Below are 6,213 nucleotides of genomic sequence, written 5' to 3' on the forward strand. Positions count from 1 at the left end.
TCTTCTGGTTCCGTCACTTCATGTTGAATGTCGTATCATTCACTCTCTCTTCTCTCGTTCCTTATGGCCTGTTGATCGTTGCTCCTCTGTATTTCTAAAGTCCTGGTGTTGTTCTCCTTTGGCCATTTCAAAGATAAACTCATCTAAAGCACTTGAGCCTAATCATTTCTACTCATCACAGTGCTCTTTATCAGCAGAGAGGGGTTAGGACTTGGATGGGAGACCGCAGGGAATACCAGGTGCTAAAGTAGGGCAGCAGTGCATACTGTCGTTATGTCCTTGGGCAAGACACTTCCCCCAGCGTGCCTCCAGTGCTGAAGTGCTCTGGTGCAGGAAAGAGAGCGTGAATGTGGGACAGAGATGGAAATGAGCTGATGGCTGCAGTCTGTTTACAGCATGTGCAGAGTGTGTTTATTAATGACCACTGTCCCCTACAAATAAAATAATAATAATTAAAAATAAATAAATAAATAAATAAATAAATAAATAAATAAATAAATAAATAAATAAATAAATAAATAAATAAATAAATAAATAAATAAATAAATAAATAAATAAATAAATAAATAAATAATCTGCACATTTGATATTATAAATGTGCGACCCAGCTTCCGAAACAGTGAAACATATTTTAAACTAAAAGACTTAAGGCCAATAACACTGATTTTGTGTCTTTATTTTAACATTACCAACATTAGCAGATGTTACACTTATTTAACGACACAGATAAGATCATCATGGCCCGTGCAAAAGGCTGACACAAACATAGACAAAATGTTCCTCATTTCCTCATCTCCAGTTATATTATGTTAAAACAGACTTATTCTGCAAAATGGACTTTTCAGTAGGTTTTAACCATTTTATAATTGGTTCCGCTCATCATTTACTCACCTGAAGTTGGATTTGGAGTGATTCATGTTTGAGCAATCTTTAATCTCTTATTTTCAAGGCGCCATTTTGAAGATCAATCCACTTTTTCACCTCCACTGTGATGCACGGTCTTCAACTTTATTTTCTTAGTGGGTGATACTCTTAAGATTCAGCAGCAGCGCATTGTTATTTTGGCACAAATTTAAAAAAATCCGCTGCTCGATAGTGTGATGTGCAGCTGTCTATAGGGGGCGCCGACAGATTCGCAGCTCTTTGTTGTGATGACGTTTACTTTGACGTCAGCTCCCATTGGACACCGCAGTTTTCTAGTGATCAATAATGTCTAAATTCTAACATAATGATCCACAGGTGTCATGGATTATAACTATAAAAAGAACCTACTTTGTTAAAAAAAAAAACCTGAGTATACAGTGTCATACCGAGCCGCAGAGGCCCACAGACGTGCGCACGTCCCACACGCACGTTCACATATCACAGTGCACTTGTATCAGACGAGGCTCCGGTTACAGACATAACTCACTCCTTTAACACATTACTGTAACAGCGGCTCTGGGAACATGACTCTACACTAACTCTGATTTCACTCGGCACACTTACAATAAACTGAGCCGTGAACTTTGACCTCGTGACCTACAGTAATGCTTCACCACTTTTATCTTTGGGTTTGATCCGGGCGTAAAAGCGTCGCAAATCAATTTTATTCTCGACGTTTACAACATGAGCTGTTATGTCTTTTGTCAGACTCAATGGTCTGAGATTACACAAAATGGACTTGTTGTTAGCTTCTAGAAAACATGCCTGGAGTTGTGTTTTGTCCACATCTCCAAAGCTCAAAACGCTCTGTTCCACTTTGTGATGTCATGAAGTGGTAGTTTTCAAGCTATCAGCTCCTTTTGCCGTTAGTTTAGTAGAGATTAGTAATTCCAGGTCTGAAATGATCCAAATGATTCTAGTGAATGTGAATGCAGTTCAAAAACACAGTGGAGCACTTCCTGTATTACCATATGATGACATCACAAGGTGGAACAGAGTGTTTTCTGTTTGAAAGAAGAACTCAGTCTAAATATGCAGAGTGTGTGCGTTAAACATGTGTGAATGAAACAAAACACAACTCCAGATCTGTTTGTGATGAGGAAACATTAGAATGGTGATCAGAAAATAGCATATGAAATGGGCCTTTAAAGTTGCATTACGTGACTTTTCTCCCATAAATTTGAGAAAAAAATCAGACCTGCACACTCTCCTCCTTTAAATATGAAACGTTTTATAGATCCCAAACTACAGAAAGAGCCATGTGAGTCGCTACATGACGCTAAACGGTTTGTGACAGCTAGAGACCAGTACAATACATTCCCTGAGGTGTGATGTTAACTGGAGGCACTGCTCTGTCTGACTCAAATTAGACTTTAATCTGAGCTGTGTTTTAACAGAACTGACTTATCTGAACTACAACAGGTGAGCTGATTTGTGCTGTTAAACAAGTCCCTCTCATATAACGTTACGGTCATGAGCTAGCTAGCATTAGCCGACAGTTTTTCTGTGAGTCACTCTCATCGTTTTGTTTAAAATCAAACTCGTAAACATTTCCGGTTTGTATTTTTTCTTGAGTTTTCAGACTGAAAACTCACCTGCATATTGTGTCGTCATGGAAACTGCTGAACATTCCACCATAGAGATACATGTAGAATACCCTCAGCGGGATGTCAATGCATAGTATCAATACAAATTCTCCTTTTGCGGCTTGAATATCAGGTACCGCAAATGCATCCACAAATGTACTAGCAAAAACATGTTAACTTCTCATGTTCCCAGACGGATATGGTTTATTTTGGACAAGAACCTGGCAACATGTGACCGTCTGGGTGCGGCTGGGGTGACCAGACGTTCTGAAAGTGCACTGCCCAGAGACACAACAACAGGATGTGCTTAAAGTCTACATTTACAGTGAGTCTAATGTGTCTATTTTACTTCTATGGGCTAATAACACATAACATACTTAGATCATTCTTTTGAAAATGCGATAATCACTGAAAATAACATATTAGCATGTATTTCACTTTGTAATGTCATGGATAACAGATCAAACCTCTGCAGGCATGTTTTTGATGAGGGAACAACATTATAACCTGCAGAACACCCCGTCTTTAAAGATCCATGTACGTCATCGGTAAAATCAAATCTATGCAGAGGATTAGAACATGTCTGTGTGTAATATATTATAATGTAAAGTCAATAGTGTCCGCTCCCCGAAGGCTTCTGCTGATGGAGTTCACATGCGCCACAAAACACTTATGAAATTCAAACATGTTTCTAATCAAATGTGTTTTTCTACCATAGTGTCGCAGTGTGAGCAGAACTGTGGATCTGGCCCAAAGCAAATCTGACTTCAATATATGAAAATGAACCAGGGCTGAAACAACATTCAAAACTGGGCTTCGGCTACGCTTTCACACGGAGAACTATGGAGAGTGAACAAAGCATGTACATTCAAAGCATTAACGTTACACAATATTCGGTTTGTAAACTAATAATACGTCATTAAAGAGCATTTGAATAACAGTGCTGTTCTGGACACTGGGGGGCGCTCTGCTTTGCTGGTTTCATTCAAGTGAGGCTGTTATTCATTAACTCAACACGCCTCTGTGATCATGAACTCACTCACTATGTAAATACTATTAAATGTGAAGTGTCTTGCCTAAGGACACAAAAACAGTATGACTAAAGGAGTGTGACATCAACCACAGCGTTCGACTTCAGTCAAATGAAGCTCATCGAGGCTAGAGCACTTGTAAGGCCAAATTTGGAGCTAAATTTCAAATTAGCAACCAAAGAGCCAATCTGGAGTGAAGCTGTTGAAGGTAACGCTCCTTCCTTAGCAACGCTGTCAATCAAACCTGTTGCTACGCTAGCGGGAGTGACGTTCGGGAAGGAAGGCGCCTGATTTGTCTCTTATTAATGTTCATAAAGTAAATTGGAGCCAAAGAAGAAGCGTACCCATGTTCACTTCCTACTTGGAACACAGCGGCTAGCAGGTTAGCTACGTCTGTTTATATGTACAGTCTATGATTAAGACGGCGTTCAGCTCCAGTCAAATGAAGCTCATCGAGGCTAGCAGTTATAGCGACGGATTTGGAGCTAAGTTTAAAATTTTGACTTCCAACCGCGAGCATCATAGCAACCAAAGAGCGAATCTGGAGCGAAGCTGTTGAAAGTAACGTCTTGGTCGCTGGTCGATGGAGCCGGAAGCACGCCCGCGATCACTTCCTGTTTGGAACGCAGCGGCTAGCAGGTTGGCTATGCTCATTTACATATACAATCTATGATACACGTGCATAACCGCTAGGCTAGTACGTTGATTTGCGTTTAGTGAAAGAAATGTGAGCTTCCATGAGCAAAGTCTGGTGTAGTTGGATGGACTTTATAAACCACAGTGAAGCTTTAGGCGTTACCATGACGATACACCAGCGAGACAATGTTCGGAGCTCTGCAGAGGGAGACAGAAAGTTGCGCACTTTGAACTAAATCTAGGTGCCTCGTAACCTTAAAAAAGTGACAAATGCTTTTCAAGACATAAAGTTCTGAGGAAACAATATTATGAAATGGTCCGTGACAAAGTAAGTATAACAAAAGTTCAAAATATCAGGGAGTGAGTAAACCTGTCGAGTCCAACCTGAGCTCTTCACATGTGGAGAGCTCAGAGACACACATGGTTTGGATTGGGGCCCAAAGCCGCAGGTCACGACCCCCTGTATCAGAAAACCTAGGGCCCCTCCAGTGTCCCCAGGGGCCGCTCCAGGGGCCACCCCCGCAGTGTGACCCACTTTCAGCCTCTCTCTCTCTGGGTTAGCAGGAGCAGTAATGTCAGCGCTGCTCTGGAGGATTATGTAACAGCCATGTACAGTACGAAGAGGAGGAGGAGGAGGAGGAGGGCTGTAAATCACACATGTGTCCAACTGTTCTTCACCTGCAGCTCTGCGTGTCAGCGAACGCTCAGATCAGGTCTTATGTTTTTGGTCGGCAACACAATTCTTTTCGAAGTTGATTTGTGACTTGGCTTTCTTTTCGATAAGCGATTCCTGATTTGGTCCTGCCTTACAGTGGTTTTATTCTGCTTTAGTCTTGGTTTAGTCCTGCTTCAGACCTGGTTTAGTCCTGGTTTACTCCTGCTTCAGACCTGCTTTAGTCCTGGTTTAGTCCTGCTCCAGACCTGCTTTAGTCCTGGTTTAGTCCTGGTTTACTACTGCTTCAGACCTGCTTTAGTCCTGGTTTAGTCCTGGTTTACTCCTGCTTCAGACCTGCTTTAGTCCTGGTTTAGTCCTGCTTCAGACCTGCTTTAGTCCTGGTTTAGTCCAGGTTTACTCCTGCTTCAGACCTGCTTTAGTCCTGGTTTAGTCCTGGTTTACTCCTGCTTCAGACCTGCTTTAGTCCTGGTTTGGTCCTGCTTCAGACCTGCTTTAGTCCTGGTTTAGTCCAGGTTTACTCCTGCTTCAGACCTGCTTTAGTCCTGGTTCACACCTGCTTCAGACCTGCTTCAGACCTGCTTTAGTCCTGGTTTAGTCCTGCTTCAGATCTGCTTTAGCCCTTGTTTAGTCCTGCTTCAGACCTGCTTCAAACCTACTTTAGTCTTGTTTTAGACCTGCTTTAGTCCTAGTTTAGTCCTGCTTCAGACCTGCTTCAGACCTGCTTCAGACATGCTTCAGTCCTGCTTCCGCCCAGGTGTTACATATATGAAACGGTGTTAAACTGGCGACAGGTGCTTCACATGGGGACTCTAAACTCTGGGTTTTGTGCACTCAGCTCGATGGAGGATATTGTTCTGAGACGTACAGCGGCGTTTGCATTTCCGTCTCATTTACCTGAACAGCTCCTGTGTGCCGACGGTCCTGATGATGTCATCTAATGAAGCTCTCGTGTGCGGGCCAGAGCACAGGGGCCGTATAATCTAATGAAGCCTCCTCACCAGCCAGGGCCAGTCCAGTCAAACTCTGAGTGAGAGGCCAATAAGCTCAGATGGTACAGACACACTAACTCAACAGTTGGCGGTTAGATCCCCACTACTGGAGAGTGCAGTTTTATTACTTCGTGCAGCAGTAAATCCATTTTGTACTGCTCCTACTGTTGCTGTTGGACCTGACCTCGCCTGAGCAGCCAGTCCCTTCTACATTCTGATCGAATCCAGAAGGGTCTGGAACCGGACAATAGTAAATCCTCCATCCTAATCATAAACTTTAAATACGTACAGACATAGACAACCTGGGCTCTATCTTCTCTGGTTCCAATTTACTTTACATTGAAAAACAGTCCGTCCTCTCATTTTGGTCT

General features: G+C 42.4%; 1 pseudogene; it reads left to right on the top strand.

Moving 5' to 3' along the window:
- Positions 1-690: 690 nt before the first annotated feature.
- On the top strand, positions 691-789 carry LOC117385864 (U6 spliceosomal RNA; annotated as a pseudogene).
- Positions 790-6,213: the final 5,424 nt, after the last annotated feature.

This window comes from Periophthalmus magnuspinnatus, chromosome 17 (genome assembly GCF_009829125.3).
Source record: "Periophthalmus magnuspinnatus isolate fPerMag1 chromosome 17, fPerMag1.2.pri, whole genome shotgun sequence".
Taxonomy (NCBI): domain Eukaryota; kingdom Metazoa; phylum Chordata; class Actinopteri; order Gobiiformes; family Gobiidae; genus Periophthalmus; species Periophthalmus magnuspinnatus.